General features: G+C 43.8%; 1 pseudogene; it reads left to right on the top strand.

Annotated features, from left to right (window-relative positions):
* Positions 1-1,084: 1,084 nt before the first annotated feature.
* Positions 1,085-12,151, top strand: LOC115521288 (annotated as a pseudogene).
* The last annotated feature ends 9,656 nt before the right edge of the window (positions 12,152-21,807 follow it).

The following is a 21,807-nucleotide window of genomic DNA, read 5'->3' as shown; positions in this document are numbered from 1 at the left end:
TGCCCTTCTTTTCTTTCTTTTCTTTCTTCCTAAAGAGGAAAAAAGAGAGAGGCGCCTGGGTGGCTCAGTCGGCTGAGCGTCCGGCTTAGGCTCAGGTCATGATCTTGTGGTTTGTGAGTTCGAGCCCCATGTCAGGCTCTGTGGGGACAGCTCAGAGCCTGGAGCCTGATTCGGATTCTGTGTCTCCCTCCCTCTGCCCCTCCGCCACTCGTGCCATGTCTCTCTCTGTCTCTCAAAAATAAATAAATAAATAAATAAAGTTTTAAAAATAGGAATGTGCCACTCTAACTGTGCCCAGCCTCCACACGAAGCTTCTCATCACACGGGAAGATCTGAAACAGCATAAGTGGGCAATTCCTTGAAAAAAAAAAAAAAAAAGAGGGGGGGAGGGGCAGAGAGAGAGGAAGAGCGATAATCTTAGGTAGTCTCTGTGAGCAGCACAGAGCCCAACCTCACGACCCTGAGATCATGACCTAAGCCAAAATCAAGAGTGGGATGCTCAATCGACTGAGCCACCAAGGAACCCCTGAAATCCTGTATTTCTTATAAGCTCCCAGGTGATGCCGACGTTGCTGGTTCATGGGCCAATATTAAGTAGAGCACACAGTGCCCATCTGTGGCAGACTATACGTATTCTTAAAACTGAATTGAGAGATTCCAAAGGTTCTCCTACCCTTGCCCTCAATGAATAAAAACTACAGCTGCTGGTTAATGCAAATATTGTGTCTGATGCTTCGAGGGACAGATGTACTATGGAAGTCTTGTGGCTGATAGAGCAGGTGCTAGAATCAGGAGGCCTGGGTTTGTATCCAAGCTCTGCCACTCAGCAGCTCTGTAGTTTGGACAACTCATGGAAACTATCTGAACTTCTATATCTACACCTGTAAATGAGCATAATAATACAGACCCACCATCCCTCATCTGCAATTCTACAATCCACAGAGATCTGAAAAACACAAGTTTCTTCACCACGTTTGGCATACATTGATATGGCAGCAAAAACTGATCCATATTGACATGAGGCTATTTATAGCCTTTATGTTATCCCTCTTTTATGGCTGTTTCTCCATTTCATCACAGAAATATGAATGTGTTTGGTAACAAGATGCTGCCACAGACCCTGCTGAGGATGTTGGATAACATAGAGCAGGTGAACCATGTTACCTTTCTAACAACTAAAATATTCTGAATTCTGAAACACACCTGGCTTCAAGGGTTTTAGAGGAGAAGCTATGGACCTGAGGTCCCTCTTTCTCCAGTAGTTGAAGGGAATAAGGAAAACAATGCATGTGAAACACCTAACACCATACCTAACACACAGTCATTGTCAGTGCTCGACAAAGAGGAGTTACTACTGAAATTATTGCTCCCAGTTCTTCCTGTGAACAGAGGGGAAGGGAATGTGGGAGGCAGTGCCTGTGCACCCCCTAGAGATAGACAGCACAATACTAAGTTTGTCCCTATGTTGTCAGCCCCTTGATCTGTCTTCTGCTTTCTCCTAAAAAAGAAAAAAAAAAAGTGCCTGGAATTGAATATATACAGTGAGAGTGTAGACAGGGAGAGTGAACAAAAGCAAGACTCAAGCCAGTGGAAAGGGTTCTCCCCTGTGCCTACAAAAGCAGCCCAGCAGGAACTCAGAGAGCAGCCAGGGACATCTGCTTTCCTTGAGGCCTCTTTGAATATACTGTTGAAGAGTCTCACTTGAGCGAAGCACTCAGAGGAAGGGAGGAAATGGGATCTCCAGTCCTTACCCTTGGGGGAACTCCAGGATTCCCAGGGCTTGGCTTTCTTATGTAAAAATTGGGCGGTCTTGCAGTCCTTGCTCTGACTGCCTGATTGTAGGGGACACATTAAAAACATCACAAATATGAATGCACTTTGAAAGGGAAAATCTGTGTTTCAGGTAGACTATAATTATTCATTTGACTACACGCAGGAGATCGGTAAGAGGACTGACATCACACAGGGAACCCTGGTTAGCTCGTTCTTTAATCAAACTTCTGTTGTCAACTCTGACGGCGTTGTGCCTTGCACTTGGCTCCGTCACCTTTGCCAGAGCCATTTGTGCTTGTCAATTAAGGACAGCGTGATTCAGCTTTCACGAGATGCAAATTAACTGAGCTGCTCCAGCCCCACCATCACATACAGACTACTGAAATCAAGGCTTTCGGATAACAGATACAAACAGGACACAGATTTGAGAATTTCTCCTTCCCACTTCTTTCTTTCGCTAGGTCTGCAGACTTTTGGGCTAATGGCTTTCTTGCTGTCTTCATGTCCCAGGTTGAGAGCACTGGCTTTGGGTTCAGATCAGAGTGAGAACCAATCCAGACTCTCCTGCTGCTTCGCTGTCGTTTGACATGTCACTGAACTCCTTGGGTCTCAGTGTGTTCGTCTTTAAAATGGGGATAATTAGAGCTACAGGGTTGTTGTCAAGTTTAGGTATATAAATAGAACGTTAAATTTAAATTCCTATTGTCTCTAAAATTCAGTTAACGCTCTCACACTCAGTACCATAAAAGGTAAGTGCCTCTATATGCTAAACAGAGGTGCTAGTTCTCCGGGGAAGACTTAATAACATATAGGGTAGCAGGACCCGTACAGCAAGAATAACTGATTGACAAGCAATGAAAGAGAAGACTGGAGGTTCAAAGGTGTGGGAATTGTCTAGAAAGGTTTCTTGTTGCATGTCCCCTCCCAAGCTCAGGGATAAGCACAGAGAAGTGTCCCTTCACAAGACAAATGTGTTGAAGGAGGGGTGAGTGTAGTCAAAAGAAACAGTCACAGAGACTGGGAATGCCTGGAAGAAGTGAAGGCAAGCATCTCACACCTGGCCAGGTCTTCACAAAGGTGCAGAATGGCAGGACCAGTGCTATCCTGGGACTAAGGCCAAGAGCAGTGAGAGGGCTGCTGGGATAGGATGGCATGCCTTTGGTGGCATCCATGACTACAGAGGTTGGTCATTACAAAAGACTAGAGGGAGGTGGAGTCACATGCCACAGTAGAGCCAGGATATAGGACCTGGTAGGGAAAAGCCAGCCCACACATCTGGCAAGGAAAGAACACAGGAGTTTTTCTAGGGACCATGGGGATGCTGCAGAAGCCAGAGGGGCCTAAGCCCTCATGGTGGGCCCCGAGTAGAAAGATGCTATTGAGCAAACAGGGCAAGAGCCAAGAATGTTACAAGAGGTCTGCTTCAGTGTTCAGTCTGGACCTCTGAGAATTTGCAAGTATATGCATAAGAGCCACCAAATGCACACCTGCCAAACAGAGCACTGATGGCCAATTCAGTCCCATAAGAGAGTCCCTTTTTCCTTAATCCCCAGCCCCATCTCTGAAGAAGCCAGCCAGCCACAGGGACAGGAAAGAACATTAAGAACAAGTGAAAGAAGAGACCACCCCCCATCCCCACTGCATGTCCCTCTAGCCTGAGTTCAGGGTGCAGGCACTCTGAATGAGAGGGGATATTGAAGTTTTTAGTATGGCCTTGAGGGGACCATTAATACCTGAGTTGATTGTGAATAACCAGAGCAGTACCTGTTTTTATAACCTAAACTGATTAGAAAACAGGGGAGAGATCTGTCCAAGATGCCACCAGGGTGCTGGCAAGGGGTCTGTAGCGTGGTCAGGAGCACAGCATCTGGAGGGCAAAAGAAATCCACTTCCTGTTCGTGCCCCCCACCACGAGTTCAGCCCACTTGATAAACTGGGTACAAATATCAAGTGCTTAACCCAGGTACTCGACTCAGCTGTCAGAGGACAACAATTCTTACTAGTACCTTTGTCTTACTATCCACTGCTAACTGATTTAGCCCTTCTAGTCAATGCACAGAAATACAATATACTTAGTAAATGAGAGGATGGAAAGATTTCTTACCCTGTTTTTAAAAACTATTAAAGCTGCTGTCTTCACAGGTGAATTCAGAACCGTCTTCGGAAACAGGCCGCCATGCGGTCTGTCGATACACTGTAATTGAGACCTGCAAGGGCCCTTCTCACACCTCAGAACATTAAGGTGATGTTGTGTCTGCCACTGGCTCCAGTCACAGGGTGGGAGCGTAAGGTTGCTGGTGTGGCTTATTATCTTCCAGACGTCTGCTTAAGGTGTCCCCTTGGAACGGAGTCCCCAGCATGTTGAGAAATCTTCCTGTCATTGCCCACCATCAAAATCTTCCCACTCTAGAGCTCATTTCTCCCTGCTCCTGCTCCCTTCTTATCTAGCATGCCTGAGAAACCAAGCCATTCACTGACATAACTCCAAGAGGCCAAGGGCCTGGATGCAAATCCTTGTTCTGTCATTTAGTCTTTGGGTTCCCCGTGCAGTTACCTTCCTCTCACCTGGCTTCTGCATTCCCATCCGTAACATAGGAATGGTACCACCTGCCCAATTTCCCTCACAGGGCTACTCAATTGTAGTTGTGGATGTTGAAGGGCCTGGAAAGCTTTAAGGCGCCATAGAAATGATTATTAAGATGCTCAGGAGTGTAATGTCCTCATTCTTTCAACCTAGATAACACTGTATGAATAGGTTAGACTTCAGTGGGCCTCAGAGATGGGAATCCTAGAAATGTGATGGGGTCAGTATAATACCCATTTTTGACAAACTATACTCTGTCCCACTAATTAAGGATCCAATCATGCTGCTCATATGAAAATCCCCCTAGACTCAGTGCTTGATCTGGCCTACTCTAGAATCTGCCCAAACTTTGTTGTTGTTGTTTTTTTTTTTTTTTTACCAAAAACAACAACAAAACAAAACAAACAAAACAAACAAAAAAATTATCAAAATAGGAGGCTTCTTTGGAACGTTCTCCCCCTTCCCTGTCAACATTGCCCGGGGTTGGGCACTCAGTGCCCCCAAAGCAGTCGATATTGTGGCTCAGCTGAGCCCTTCCTTGAGGTAAAGAAATGCCTTTTATTTGATGCCCCAGTGCGAATCCCCTTGTATGCCAATCTGGTCAGACTCACCTGTGCAGCACTCCACCCTGGACCAAAATGTCCTGAGGAGAAGCCTTTGTCCTCAGTGTTGACAAGCAACGCGATATCTCGAGCCAAGAAAAACATTTCCATCAGCCCCCAAGACTTAACATCCAAGTCCAGTGTGGCTCCAGACTGAATCGAGCAATTAAATCCACATCTGCCCTTGCCCCAAACCTCAAGAATGCTAACATCTTACACGTGTCAAGAGGGTTATTTATGAAACTATTTGCTTGTCAGCCCCAGGAGGACATTCTGTACTTTTTTGCTGGAATACTGTATATTTATGAACCATGGCTCGAAAACTAACTTTGGCAGGAATATTTATCAGAGAAACATTCTATCAGCCCCACGCAAAGCACAGCCTGTATTCAGTCACCGTCACACGGTGGCTGGGCAGGGTCCTGGTAGAGAGCTAGTCTGTGGCTGCCTGCTGCAAGAACGAATTCCAGATGTGTGCTTCTTCAGGGGAAGGATTTCAATTTCAGATAGGAGGTTTCTTTCTCTTTCTCTCTTTCATTCACCTCTATTCCCCCATTTTCAATCTCGAGTAATTAGCCTTGAACATTTATCACTGCAGTCTATTTGTTGCCTCCTGCATTTGACGCTTTATTGCCCACTGCCCTGACCTTGTAAAGTTGCCCGGTTTGGAGAACTAGCCTTCTGATCGCCTAGTTTCGGTCTGGTTATCTGTGCCCAGTGTGTGACACATAGAAAGCCAGTTGGTTAGAGAACAAAGGGCTTGGTGTAATGTGGGACAGACTCTAATCTGGGACAGTAAAATACTCAAAAGGAACTGCTGACATCAGCCTTCCCCAAGACTGCACCCGTGGAGTTAGTGTACCTCCAACGTGTCCCCATGGTCCGCTTCATCAGCCAACAGAATCTTCTGCTGACAGGAATGCTGAGCCTGTCCAGCATCACACTGGATTTCTTGCTCTCTCTTGAGCTTGGGCAATGAACTTATAATTCATTTCTTGTCTCTCTTCAGGACTGAAGGGTTCAAGGTGGGAGTGGTCTGTGAGTGTATTTTTTCCAGTGACAGATAAAGGTACATGTATCCAGAGACCTAGAGAGACCCAGAGTAACAGAGGGCTCTTCGCACTCAGAAGGCGACATGTGTGATTGATCCTTATTGGTCTCTACAATGTTTTCCCATAGCTTTTTTTTTTTTTTTAATTTTTTTTCAACGTTTTTATTTTATTTTTGGGACAGAGAGAGACAGAGCATGAACGGGGGAGGGGCAGAGAGAGAGGGAGACACAGAATCGGAAACAGGCTCCAGGCTCTGAGCCATCAGCCCAGAGCCCGACGCGGGGCTCGAACTCACGGACCGTGAGATCGTGACCTGGCTGAAGTCGGATGCTTAACTGACTGTGCCACCCAGGCGCCCCCCCCCCATAGCTTTAATACCTATATTTTTCTTCTTAAAAGCCCCTGAGCCCTGATTAAAGGCTTATTCCTTAAAGTCTTGATCGCTAATGATATATCTGGTACGTACACTTAGAGATGAAGTAAAATTCTTTAGCTAGTTTCCCAACCATGCCACATAGTAACAATACTAAATTATTATCATTATTGCCATTTATTTGGCATTTAACACACTCTACTTCCGATTCTTAGAAATTGCAAAGATTTTATCATTCCTATTTTACAGGTAAAAAAAAAAAAAAGCTGAGACATGGAGAGGTTAAGTAGTTTCCTGACAGCCACATGGCTGATTACAAGTGGAACTGGTATCTGAACCCAGAATGTGCCGGCTCTTTGATGGGAGAGAAGAGAAAAGAGATAAGGAATTAAAGGAAGGAGAGAGGAGAAAACTTGAAGAATAAAACAGAACCATCAACTCTGGGAAGTTTGGTGTTGTTTTACCCCAAGCTGCCCTTCCAGCCCCAGTTGACTTCCTCGAGGGATGCTGGCTGCCTGGAGGGCACATGCTTGTGTGGAGGGCCCCAGTGTGGACATCCAAGGGGTCTCCCATGGAGACCTCAGGTCATCTTTGGGCTTTCTGGCAATGGAGACTATCAGCAGATCCTACATGGGCTTGTTCAGGGCCAAATCAGGAATCTCAAATCCCTGAAAACTTCTGGGGCTGGTCACTAGGACTCAAACTCCCCCAAATGTCTCTCCGTGCCAAAGTCAGGGCACAGAAATAAACTGTTTCTTTACTGGCTCCTCTCCTGCCCCAGCCTACCTTAGCCCACCCCACCCAAAGCTGGCACCTTGCCAGCAGGGAGCAATGCCTTCTGGGAGAGCAGGGTCACTGGGGCCTCAGGCCACAGTCTGGGCTCTGGAGGCTGTGGGAGGGCCCCCAGGGGTGTGAGGGCAGCCTGGACTATAAATCCCAGGCCTGGGTATGGGCACAGAGCCAGCAAACTCACTTAGTGGTGGACAGGGAGGCAGGACCACTTGAGGAAAGGCCTTAGGCAGCCTCCAGACCTTGGTGGGAGGGGGCTTTACCTAACTTCACGCAAATATGATTTATTTCATGGAGTCACCAGCACCGCATTTCTGCGGTGTAATGTGGGACAGACTCTAATCTGGGACAGTAAAATACTCAAAAGGAACTGTTGACATCAGCCTTTGGTGTGATGTGGGACAGACTCTATGAATTTGAAGGCATCCTTATGAATTTGAAGAAAGATTGCATGATTGTGTCACAAACACTCCGTCCATAAAGTTATGCCTTAGGCCTGTTCTAATCCTTATTCTGCTGATGTGTGAATTTAGGCATATCTCTTAGCACCTGAAAAGTGGAAAGAACACTTTATAATCTAATAATCTAATAAAGAGTAAAAGATAGAAGTTGTGTATTTCAACTCTTGATTCAGACAATTTCCTTCACTTCATGGATATATGGGGCTTTGGATGAGTTACTTAATCTCAGTTTCCTAGTCCTAAAATGGAAATAATGATTCCATAGGGGCATTGTGAAGATAAACTAGAACATGAATCTAAACAGATTTGAACCTGGCATATAAATGCTCAATAAGTGAGCTTTCAAAAATTAATTTAAATTCCTAGAGACAAAATAAAACCATGGGAATGAGAATGTGCTTGAAACCTTGTATATTAATGTGAGGAATCATGAGTACCTGTATACAAACAGGTAAATTAAGTTAAGAAGTGTTCCCACATTTGGCCAAGATGCATAACCAGGCACCAGTGGTTCGGGGAATGAACTCACATTGGAGATTATAAGAAATCTTCTCCCAGGCTGCTTATAGTAAAGGGAGAGGGGGGCAGGTGGAGGAGCTCAAGGGAAGGATACACTGGGTTGGGCTGGTCAACGACAATGTTGGTAATATTAGACCTTCCCAGGAGGATGAGGCCTCCAGAACGTATCTTTGCCAAGCATCCAATGGCCCTCCCTTGCTTAAGGCCAAGAGGTCTCCAAGTTGGGAGGGATGAGTTTTCCATATTTGGACTCCAACCCAGCCAGTGGGTGCCAGTGGGAAGAGTTTCTGCATTAAAGACTGAGAATCCTACACCCAAATCCTCTCTTAGTCACTTCTTCTCTGACTTTGGGCAACTTACTGACTCTCTTTGAACCTCAGTTTCCCCAGGCTCTCAGGTGTGGATAATGAACGCCTACATTTGACGGGTTTTGTAAGAATTAAAAGAAGTAACTTGTAGGTGCTGCACTTACTAAGTGCCTTACTTCTCCTTCCTGCACACCTAAGTGAAATGGGCCATTGGACAAATCCTGTAAAACAAGAGAGACCTCCACCTTTATTAATGCCTTAATGGCTGAGTACTAAATACTGGAGACACAGGGTCAACTTCCTGTCAGGATGGCAGTGAGGCAAGAAGCCCTACCCCTTCAGCATTAGAAATGTAAGCCTAAATATTATTTTTAGTTTTTAATAAAATACATTGGTTGAAAACCAAGAAAGAAAATTTCTAGGTGTCAGGAAGAAAGAGAGAAGACAAAATTTTTTTTCAAATGAAAAGAAATTATTTATTCACTCATTCAAAAATGTCTTAGAGGTAGGTATTCTATGCAAAATGGTGCTAGGGATATAGCAGGGTGCAAAGACAATGAAAATCCTACCCTCGTGGAGGGCACATTGGTTTTTTTTTCAAATTTTTATTTAAATTCTAGTTAGTTAATATACAGTGAAATACTGGTTTCAGGAGTAGAATTTAAGGATTCATCACTTACATACATAAATACCCAGTGCTCATCACAGGTATCCTCCCCCAACTAGCCCATCCCCCACCCACCTCCCTCCGTCAACCCTGTTTGTTCTCTCTCTCTTTTTTTAATGTTTATTTATTTATTTATTTATTTTTGAGAGAGAGAGACAGAGAGAGTACAAGTGGGTGAGGGGCAGAGAGAGAGGGAGAAAAGGCACAAGCAGACTCTGTGCTCTCAGCACATGGAGCCTGACATGGGGCTCGATCTCACAAACCATGAGATCATGACCTGAGCCAAAATCAAGAGTCAGACACTCAACTGACTGAGCCACCAAGGCACCCCTGTTATCTATCTTTAAGAGGGTCTCATGGTTTGTTTTCCTCTCTCTTTTTTTCTCCTCCTCCCATATGTTCATCTGTTTTGTTTCTTAAATGCCACATATGAGTGAAATCATACGATACTTGTCTTTCTCTGACTAACTTACTTCACTGAGCATAATACATTCCAGCTCCATCCACATCATTGCAAATGGCAATATTTCATTCTTTCTGATGGCTGAGTAATGATCCATTATATATATATATATATATATATATATATGTATATATATATACCATATCTTCTTTATTCATTCATCAGTAGATGGACGTTAGGGCTCTCTCCATAGTTTGGTTATTATTGATAATGCTGCTATAAACATCAAGGTGCATGTACCCCTTTGAATCTATATTTTTTTTATCCTTTGGGTAAATACCTAGTATTGCAATTGCTGGATCAGAGTATAGCTCTATTTTTAACTTTTTGAGGAACCTCCATACTATTTTCCAGAGTGGCTGCATAGTTTTCATTCCCACCAACAGTGCAAGAGGGTTCCCCCATTTATGCATCCTGCCCAACATCTGTTGTTTCCTGTGCTGTTAATTTCAGCCATTGTGACAGGTGTGAGGTGGTATCTCGTTGTGGTTTTGAGTTGTATTACCCTGATGATGAGTGATGTTGAGCATCTTTTCATGTGTCTGTTAACCATCTGGAAGACACAATTCTTTAGGTATCTCTCCTGTCACAAGAAGAGCGAAGTCCTAGGCTTGGGTCTGCTTGAGGAGCTATGGAAGCCCATGTCTACCCAGAACAATGACCTCAGGACTAGGAAAAATGCTCAATCAGCAAAGAGTCACTGTGCCTGGTATGCCACTTTTCCAGAAGCAGGAAAGTAGACTTGTACACTCTAGCAAGATTATTCCTAAAGTATCCAGAAAATCCTTTTACCCAGAACCCCACACTCTGCTGCTTTCATTTAATGCAGGTTTCTTCATGTATGTCAGGAAATGACTGTGCTGACTATTCCTTTTCTACATAGTCAGAGTGTTTAGCTATTTTTTCTTTCTGCATTACTCACCTCCTTTGGAATGGAAAGGGAGACCCCCTGGGGGCAGGATGAAACAATCTGTGGTTTTAAGGGATCATACGCTTCTCTCTAGTGTATCACTAAAGACTATTTACAAGGGAGGGAAATGGAGACAAAGGTTTTGGGGGTGGAAAGCATAAACGAAAGTCACAGAAGGGAAATGGAAGGGGATCATCATATGACAGCTTTGGTGTGGAGAAGGGGTTGTTCACCTGGGAAGGGAACAGTAAACACGGGAGGACACTGCAAAGGGTCCTGCCCCATTTGAGTCATGCTGAATCAGCCAGCCCTCACACGATCTGAGGACACAATGCTGTTGTCTGAGCCTTGAAAGAAGGAGTATTAGAGTGAGCAAAAAGGTCTGATTATTAGGGCCATATGGATATGGGATATAAAGAGCAAGTCATTCCTCAGAATATGTTTCTACCAAGGAGAAAACTACAAATGCTTACTAATAAGAATGTTGCCTTTAGGTTCATGAAAATGCCCCCAGCTTCAATCTCCAGTTGATAAAGAAATTTCCAAGTCATTGATATTGAGAGTGGAATAATGAAAATGAAATAAAATACACAGCTTTGAACCCTAGCTGTACCATTTATTAGCAACATGGCACACACATGCCACTTCTTACTTCTGAGCCTCAGTTTCTTCACCTATGAAATGGGGATGATAATAGTACCCACTTCTTTAGGAACATTGTGAGAAAGAAACAAGGTCATGCACTTGAACATTTACCAAGACCAGTGATGGCTCATCACATGCCCTAGATAAATAGTTGAGGTTCAGATTATGATTCTTATTAAGTCAGGATCAAGGCTATTTTCCTAAGATGCCCATCAGCTGTTCTGTGACCTGAGACGACTTTACTTTGCAAATCTGAGTTTGCAGATAGAGCGGGCATGTGTATATGAGCTCTAGTTCAAGACAATGTGGGAGTGAATTCCCAGGTCTGCTGTTTGCCAAAGGAATCAGTTGGAACCTACGATGTCACTTCACTGAGCCTCATTTTTTCATCTGTAAAATGGAAATTATGACATAGCCAACTCTCAGAAAAGATTTATTATTGTTAATATTCATAAGGCAGGGTCCTTCCTCTACTCAGCTTCCCCTCGGTGGCCTCTAAAGGGAATAACCACCACCCTCACGGCAGGGATTTCGCACTCAGTAGTTTCGAAGCCTGCAGGCAGACTACAAACCGTGAGCAAAGGTGTGGAGTCTCTCATTTGTACATCCTGGATTCATTACTCATTTTCCAGGTCAAGAATTCCAGATAAAATGTTTCAGCCTTCATCTGCAGACCAATAAAAATATGGCACGGATCCACAGCGCCTTCATAAACTGCACGCTGCAACCAGAATAAAAAGTACAAGGAGACGTCCAGAGTGGGGGACAGATACGATGAAGGTGCCTTCATTAGAAAAAGCACATACTCCTCAAGTTCACAAGAATATCCCTCCAGTGAATGTAAAACTGAAAGCAGATGAACATTTGATAACAGTCAAGCCCCTGAAGCCACCCCCAGAACTCCCAGCAGAGGAGGCCTCGTGTCATGTGTGCCTCAAGAGCACCAGGTACTCAGCAGTGTGGTGGCATGGAAACCCTGTGCTCCAGGAAGCAGTTTGGTCCTGATGCCAAGGCAGTTTCCGATGAAAAGATTCAACTCAGAGGCACGTGGGTGGCTCAGTCGGTTAAGCGAACAACTCTTCATTCCGGCTCAGGTCACGATCTTAGGATTCGTGAGACTGAGCCCCACTTCAGGCTCTGCACTGACACAGTGGAGCCTGCTTGGGATGCTCTCTCTCTCTCTCTCTCTCTCTCCCGCCCCCTCTTTCTCAAATAAATAAATAAAACTTAAAAAAAAAATAAAAGATCCAAATCATTGTTACTGTACTTAAAGTATACTTAAAGATGAGAAAGTGTTTTCATTAAACTATATTTTAAATACCAAACAAGAAGGAGGAGAAGGAGAGAGGTTTCCCCCTTTCTCACTGTTCTTTGTACCTTTTTCTCTTTCCACCATGAGAGGGGGCACAATAAACCTCATAAACCCATTAAAACCATGTCCCGTACTAGGGACCCATCCAAACAACACTCAGGTTCTAATATTCGAATGGCATCGCCGTGGTTGCTGCCTCAGAGCCACCCACAATTCCTCTTTCTTACAGGGACAGCCCATATATTGGCAGCTGAAACATAATGAATGGTATTAGGGGCAATGAGAAAAAGCAGCCCCGAAATTACCTAAGGGTAAAATAATCCTGCAGTAAACAACCCTAGCTAATTGTCCAGAAAGGAGAAGCTTCGTCTTCATACCTACTTCTCCCATCCCTTTTGAAATCCTTTTCAGAAAGATAGAGATATAAATATAGATTAGAGCTCAAATACATGGCAAGTGAATCAAAATATTTAAAGGGATGGATCTCTGATTCATACACCTCTGGTTACAACTCCTAATTGCTCCTTCCATGGTTAGTGGGCCTCTCCAGCAAAGCTGGGAAATTCAGAAGCTCCCAATGTGGCAGCCAGGTTCAGAAGTCCAGACTCATGCATGGAGCCCCAGAGGCTGAAGAAGTAGTATGAGCATGTTTGTGGGGATGTTTGGAGACTTGGAATATTAAAGCCAGAGAACAGGGAAGTCAGACTAAATAGTGGTTTAGAACCAGATGGTGAGGGAAGAGAGACCTGATATCAATTCCACCACTTATTGTGTAGCAAATGATTGGACTTCTCTAAGGCCCAGGCTCCCCACCCATGAAATCTCATGGGGCTATTGAGAGAATTAAATTAGAGTGTGGATATAAGCCATTAGCACAGGCCTGGCACAGAGTAAGTGCTCTATAATTTATTCATCCAACATGTGTTCAGCCAACAAATAAATAGTGACTTGATATTTTGAATGGAAATCTTGGGCCCAGAGGAGGCAGTGCTTGCCCAAGCTTACTCATTCCGTCCTTAGAACTCAGAGGCCCCAACCCCTGGGACAGTGCTGTTTCCCTGACCTGGGCGGCATAGTCTCTATCACCCATCCAACCCCAGGACTGCTCTCATCATGGGGAATCAAGACTGCACTATTTTAGAAGCAGTCACTAACAGGGCATGATCTTTGAGAAACCATGAAACCCAAGTGCCCCGGGATGCCTCCCTAATGGATTCTCCTATCCTCCCTCCTGATCTGAAGTTCCCCATTTTCTGTGGATTAGGCAATAGGGTAAAAAAAGACTAACAATTCCTGAATCCCATTATGTGCCAAATACCATTCTTGGCACGTTAAATATATCTCCTTGTTTATTCCTTGTAACACCTCTATGAGGTAAGTATTCTTGTCCCCAGTCTGCAGGTGAAAAAACTGAGGCACAGAAATGTTAAGTGTTCGGGTTAAATTGTGTCCCCCACTGCCCAAAAACTGTTGAAGCCTAACTCCCAGGACCCCAGAATGTGACCTTATTTGGAAACAGAGTCATTGGGAATGTAATTAGGTAAGTAAGATGAGGTCATTAAAATGGGCCCTAATCCAATATGACTGGTATCCTTATAAAAAAGGGGACATTTGGACATAGAGGCATGCCCAGAAGGAGAACGCCATGTAAAGATGAAGGCAGAGACTGGGTGAAGTATCTACAAGCCAAGAATGCTAAAGATTGCCAGCAAACCACCAGAAGCCAGGGGAGAGGCATGGAACAGATTCTCCCTTACAGTCCCAGAAGGAGCCAACCCTGCAAACATCTTGATCTTAGACTTCTAGCCTCTAGAACTGTGACATAATAAAGGTCTGTTGTTTAAACTACTAGTTTGGGATACTTTGTTACAAAAGCCCTAGCAAATTAATATAGTGACTGACTGTGGACCCACCTTGCCAGGCATTGTTCAAGCCAGAAACCTGGGGGTCGTTACTGATTCCTCGCTCTCCCTCACCCACCCATCTGAACCAGCATCAAGCTGTACTGATGCTTTTCCTCCTTAAGATTTCTAACTCATTACCTCTTCCCATCTCCATTACCACTGCCACCTTCATCCCTCAGCTGGATCACCACAATCACCTTACACCAGGTTTCCCTAAATCTTGCCCTATCCCAACCCAAATCCATTTTCTTCACTGTAGCCAGTGTAATCTTCACCAAATAAATCAGATCTCACCATTCCCCTGCTTAAGGAGCCTTGCAATGACTTCCCAGTCCTCTTGGGATAAAACCTAAACTTTTTCCTAGGCCAGTAATCTTAGTCTGTCGCAATCCTACTCATGGTATCTTTGATCTCTGTGTTCCATAGAGATTCACCTTACTTTTAGTTATTCGAATTCATCAAGTCCTTCATTATCTCATGGTCTTTGCACATGCTGGTCCTTATGCTTGGCATGCTTCCCCACCTGCCCACCTCCCACATTTTCCATCCTGTTAACTCTGACATAGCCTTTGGCTCACAACCTAAGAGACTCCTCGAAGAGGTGTTCCCTGACCATCATTCCCGTCTAGATTGTTTCTACCTTGTCATTCTCTGACTGGGCACCATGTTCTTTTTCTTCAAAGACCTTACTATAATGTGTATCTGTGTATTATTTAATGTATTATTTAATGCTTCCCAAGGGGGCTTTATAAGAATAGAAACCCGGGGCGCCTGGGTGGCGCAGTCGGTTAAGCGTCCGACTTCAGCCAGGTCACGATCTCGCGGTCCGGGAGTTCGAGCCCCGCGTCGGGCTCTGGGCTGATGGCTCAGAGCCTGGAGCCTGTTTCCGATTCTGTGTCTCCCTCTCTCTCTGCCCCTCCCCAGTTCATTCTCTGTCTCTCTCTGTCCCAAAAATAAATAAACGTTAAAAAAAATTAAAAAAAAAAAAAAAAAAAGAATAGAAACCCATTATATCCCCAGTGCTTATTACACAGTACCTGGAATATTGTTGGCACTCAATAAATATTTCTTGAATGAATTAATGAAAGTTAGCACTGGCATTCAAGCCAGGTCCTATAGGATTCTGAGGCTCCTCCACCATAGGACCCAGGCAATTGCCTCTTAAAACATGGTTAAAATTAACCTAGTATATTATTTGTGCTTCTGATTTGTACAGTAGCTTGATTTACCATACCCTTCTATTATTTTTAATTAAAAATAACTATAAAAACTGGATTAAATTCAAAGACCAAAGAAGAGTCTATTGGATGGTATCAGAGAACAGCCAAGGCAGCCAGAACTGGTACAAGATATCAGAGGAAAGAGACTTCTAGAGAAATGAGCCTGACATTTTGCTCTACTTTCCACATTAAGCAGTTTGCTGCATCCTAAGCTCGGTGGGAGTGACAAGCCAGGAAACCCGGCAGAAGGCAGCTGGTCAGAAGCTAAAAACCTAGCTCTCACAGAGTTGGAGAGACAGGGGTGGGGTTCAGAGGGAGCCCTGGCGAAAGCGCCAGGCTCTCCGTTAAGATCAAGAATAAGAAAAACCTGGAAACAGACTAACCCTCATTAACTCTCTTCTCCATCCCTGGTTGGATAGGCAGGATCTCTTCCTCCTATAACTGCTGGTTAAAAGAAAACAAAGTTTTCCCCGGAGAAAGATGACATCATTGAGAACCTCCAGAATTTCTCACACACTAAGTCCAGCACTTCCTTATTGCAGGCCTGGGAAGGTTGTCATCTTCAAAGAAGACGATGTGAATTCCTTGGACAGGCCCAGGCAGATCCCAGGGGCAGAGCACAGGGTGAGGAGAAGGATGGCAGGTGACGAGAGAAAGCTGGCAATTTGAGGTTGTCAACAGAGCTCAGTGGCCTGGAATCTCACTCTGAAGACAGAAAGCTGCCTGCTGGGCAAGCAGCACACAGACATATGCAGAACCTATCCAAAGAGCATGCAAAGCAAATGTCAGCAAAGGAATGACTTCCCTCTAGACCAGTGATGAAACTGGCTGAAAGTTATTAGAATAATGTAATACTACAGCTGGAAGGGCCCTTAAAATTTGTCTAAGCCAAGCCTTTAATTTTGCTTTATTATTTAAAAAATTTTTTTAATTTATTTATTTTGAGAGAGAGAGAGGGCATGAGTGAGAAGAGGTAGAGAGAGGGAGCGAGAACTCCAAGCAGTCTCCTCACTCCTAGCACAGAGCAAACCGTGAGATCATGACCTGAGTTGAAACCAAGATTTGGACGCTTAACCAACTGAGCCACACAGACGCCCCTGAATTTTTTGCTTTAATGAGAAAGGTCCTGAAGCCCCAAGATGGAAAATGATCCTCCTACAACCAAACACAATAAATGGGATCCTTTTTGAACACAGACAGCTGGGTTGCCCATCCAACCGGACTCCCTCCCACCTCACTGAAGCTCTGATTTCAGACGACTCTAGTCAGCAGCCCATCAACACTACTAACAGCTTCCACAAGACTATAAATGTCATGTTAGACATCAGATGATAAATGCCATATCTCCTCAGCGAAGAGAGCCCTGATGGGGAAATACAATGGGATTCCCATGGAATTAAATTCTTTATCTCCCCCAAGAACACCACAACAATTTCCCATTTACAGTGTTTTCCTAATAAATACAAAGGAAGTAACAATTCACTCCTATTATTTAAAATAGTCATGATGTCCTGGCTTTTATAAAGCCACGTGGGGCAGGATGTTTTCTATCAAGTAGCAGCTGGGCCTTTGAAAAGCACAAAGCTGGTGCTTCCATCTGTGTTGTTACCTTGAAAATAGAAATGGAGTTTCAGAGCCTGGGAAAAGGGCTGCTGATGAAGTGGCAAGAGGGCCAGCTTCTATTCCTTGCTTTGGTACTCTCTGGTCTGGATGCTTTGGGCAAATCCCTTATGCTCCAAATAATGCAAACTACTTGTAGAGTTCTGAGCTAAGAGCTGACAAGCTTCCTCTCTTGTCACCTTCACAATCTCCTGAGGTAGGGACTGAGGATATGGCGGCTCACAGGGCTTTTGACTTGCTTAGGGCCATAGAGCTGGTATGACAGTGGGGACTCAAACTCACGTACAGGGCATTTGGTTCTAGAGTCAGAATCTTTTTTGCTGTGTTATGCTATGTTTGTTTTTGTTTGCTTTTATCAATGTCTTGTTGCCTTAGCTTTCTCATGTGCATGCAACCCTAGTGTCAGCTGAAGCCACACGCATCCCGCAGACATCTAAAGAACCTTGACTCAAACATCTCCTTATCTACTACTGCCTGCTGCAGACCCTAGTGTCTCCAAGTCCTCAAAGGCATGCCTTATCATGGGTATCTCTGACTTAGGTCGATAAGTACTGCCCCTATCCATCCCACACCAACATTCCCAGGTGAGAAACTCAGGTCCTATGCATCTAAGCAAGAAAAAAAAAAAAAGGAAAATTCTACTAGGAGCCCATGAGTTTAATGACTTTAAATATTTATTTACTTTTGAGAAAGAGAGAGAGGGCATGAGCAGAGGAGGGTCAGAGAGAGAGGGGCACAGAGGATCCAAAGTGGGCTCCATGTTGATGATGTGGGGCTCAAACTCACAGACCATGAGATTATAACCTGAGCCGATGTCAAACACTTAACTAACTGAGCCACCCAAGTGTCCCAGGGGTATAGCGACTTTAAAAACAATTTGAGAGGTCACAGAAGGAGTCGTAGCCCACAGTTCAGCCTCACTCTCACTCCACCCCATCAGGTCAACTCTCTCGACTTTTCTCTCTCTTTCCCAGACGCCCTCAAAAATGTCTATATTACAGCAGTTCCGGCCCTTTCTCAAAGACCTTGATGTTGGCCAACATTCATGTCAAGGCAGACATATCCAACCAAGCATCATCATCTCAGTAATGCCAGAGTTTCTCTAAATGGGAGTCTCAGGAATGTGCTAAGAACACAAATCTTTTTCTATACATAACATGCAAAATGAAAGGAGTTAAGAGAAGTTAAAGGTGCTCGAGCTGGATTCTCTGAACCCATCAGACTGTGAACGATTCTCAAAATTTCCAAAAGCTAAATACTGTGCATTTATCTACAGTGAAGGTACATACAATGCCAGGTATCCTTGTCTTGAGCTAGAATTATACCAGCTCTATGTGGGATCTGTGGTTTTCTCATCTGATCAAAACCTCCGATAGACAACTATCTATGTTTCTAATTAATTAAAACAACTCGCATAGATCCTGCATAGATCTTTTATCACCTAATGTTTGTTCATTCACTCATTCACTGAATATTTATTGATCCCTTTTTCTCTGCCAGCCTCAGGTATTAAGTGGTAAATAAGGTGATGTGCCTGCCTTCAAGATGATGACAGACAGTAAACCAACTTACATAATAGTGTTAGAGAGTGACTTGGGGACTTAGAATTTGGGGATACAAGCCTGAGGAAGTCCTCTGTTCAAATCCAGCCTGAAGATTTCTAATTATTCCCACACGTCTTTCTGCAACAGTTTTAACCTGTTCCAACCAAGAATGTGTGCCCAGGTGAGAATTAGTGTGGGTCTTCATTGCATTATGGACATGAGAATGTTTTTGGGGGGGATACATGGCACTACTTCAGCAAATGCTATAGACGACACAGTTATACTGCTCATTCAGTATCTGATTTGCGGACAATACAGCTTGGAATTTAATTTAGACCTGGGTGCCAAAGTCTCTTCCACAGAAAAGGAAGGGGGTCGAGGGAGATGTCTTGGAAAGAGCAAAGTTCCTCCAAGTTCCTTGCTCATGCTTTAATCCCCACAGAAGCACAATTAACCAGGCGGCCCCTTAGTGCTGCTTTCATCACTCTCACTCAGAGACAAGCCTTCTATGGGCACAATCAAGTGCTTTCAACACTTAAGTCATGGCTTTTCAGTGAATGTAGCTTGTCCATTTCCATTTCATTCAGAACACGAGGGAAAAAGATTGCTCTTTGGCAAGTGGATAGGAAGTGGGGGGCGGGGGGGTGGGAGACTCAAGACCAGAGAGAATCTGTATTCCAAGAGCATGTATGTAACTCTGCAAAGATGTTTAAATATACCAACTGTGAACAGCCTTTTAAGATTTCATAGACCCATGGAAGGTAGAGTTGCAGAGGATCTTAGAGATCTAGGAATCCAATTCTGTGCATTGACATAGGGGAGACTGAGTCCTAAAAGGCAAAAGTGCTCTTTCGAAGGCCACATGGTTACTTGCAAAGAGTCAGGACTAGAACCCTGACCTTTTTGGCCAGTGCCCTTCCTGTCACACCAGACTGTTTCCATATTCCCTTTCTTCACTTACCCTCTTCCATGTTTTTATAAATCTGTTCCAGCCTGTAGAATCCTCCCTTTCTTACTGACCCAAATATCCTCTAATTTTCAAATAATTATCCTCTATTCCATGGCTCCAAGAAGGTAACCCAGTTCCATCACCACCAACCCAAGAGAATCTTCCATGGGGAACTGGGGCCTCTCAAGAAGCTGAAGTCTCTGAACATCCCACAGCCTGCTGTCTTCTGGTATACTCTGCTCATAATATATTCTTTGAGCTTGTCAAAGTAATTTGTAACTTCTGTAAGAGTTCGGTTCAAAGAGCGCATTTTTGACAAGCTTCTGAGGACATTCTGCTCATCTCTGAACCAGTCCTGTAGCCACAGGAATGTGACACTCCGTTTGGTCAGGCCTGGGTCACATGACTCCCTGAACAGCTCTACATGGCTACATGGCAGAAATGACTATTGTACTGGATTCTTTAATACCACGTTTTTATTGGAGAATATGCCAAACAGCTCTTAAAAGCACGTTGGAGTGTGGAGTGGCAACTCCAGCAAGAAAATCCAGGATGTGTTGCCAGGAAAAGAGGAAATGGATGTTGGGGAGAGAAGAGAAATGGAGATCCATCACAGGCAATGTTCTCCCTCGTTTCATGTGTATAAACCTTGCTTTTCCAAATCAATTTTAAGTTCTTTGAGGGTGAAATCAGAGTTCAGTATCTAATCACCATGCAATACATTCTTATTGAGCAGCTAAAACCAAACATTTATTGGGCACCCACAGAGAACAAGACGTTATAATGCTTGGCGGGGGGGCAGGTCTTAAAGATTAGATATTGCCTCAGATTTCAGACTTCAGTTTAGTGCAGCAAATGTATCCTGAATATGTGCCATGTGCCAAGCATGGTGCTAGTGCTGAGGATACGAAGTTGAATAAAATATAATCCTTGCCAGTCATCCAGTGGGAGCAAGAATGGTAATATCATCAATCACTGAGTGTCTATAATGTGCCTGTATTCCACCTACCTTAATCTTGAATCTTAGCACAACCCATGCAACGTATTTTAGTGTGATTGTACATAGACCCAGAGAATGACATCTGAAACATGATAGTCAAGGTTGGAGGCTAAATAAAGTGTTAAAAATGTCCAAAGTCACACTGCTAATATGTGGGAGTGGGGAATTCTGGTTGCAAGGTGGCTCCATTACTCTGCTCATTTAGATATATAGACATTTACATAGTGGGGGAAACAGAAAAGGCAAGTCCACTGCAGAAGCACTTTTCACAATCTCTCCTTTTTGAAGGATTCTAAAAGTCCTTAAGACCTTATTGCTCACCACCACACACACACACACACACATACACACACACACACACTCACACACACACCTTAAATTTTACTTTTGAATACATTGCGTCTTCAACCCTTTATGAATTATAAAGCCATTCAACCATTAGAGGAGCTCAGTGACAGATAAATACAATGTGTTAGAATTACCATTTTGGTCATAATTCTTTTTTTTTCCCTTTAATGGAGCATACTCTTTGTGGCCACTGAACACTACTTCGGGTTGATTAGGCTCTTAGTATTTAATAAGTTTCAGTAGGAAATGAGCAGAATTAGTACAGTATTTTGAATAATGAGCTATTAATGTATTTTTAATGACCAAGATGTTCTGACAAGAAACTTGTTGATTTTTGTCACTGTAACCTTATTGGGAAAAGATCTACATGCAGACTGGATGTTGTCTTATTATGTGAAATGGCCTAATGTTTTAGCATATCTGGAGCACTCTTTCAGAAGCCAGCTTGATTTAGGGATGCTGTCACAGAACAAGGAAAGAGTGGAGAGATGAGAATTGAGTATGAGCTGTAACATTTTTATAGTATTCCAACCATAAACAAATATATTTCCTACAGGGATCTCACTCTGTCTCTTTTGTTCCTTGCTTGTTAGTAGCTATTAACCCATTTTACAGATGGGCAAAGTGGAAAGGCTTGTCCTGTGTTTTTGTTTTCTCTCTCTCTCTCTCTCTCAACTAGAAAGGTTATTTTTGTCTGGGTCGGACTTTCAGCAAATCACAAACAGTTCACTGGTGTTTTTTTTTTTTTTCTGTTTTTTGTTTTT

This window comes from Lynx canadensis, chromosome A1 (assembly GCF_007474595.2).
Source record: "Lynx canadensis isolate LIC74 chromosome A1, mLynCan4.pri.v2, whole genome shotgun sequence".
NCBI lineage: Eukaryota > Metazoa > Chordata > Mammalia > Carnivora > Felidae > Lynx > Lynx canadensis.
The sequence above is the reverse complement of the archived record's forward strand: the minus strand, read 5'-3'. Positions and strand labels throughout refer to the sequence as shown.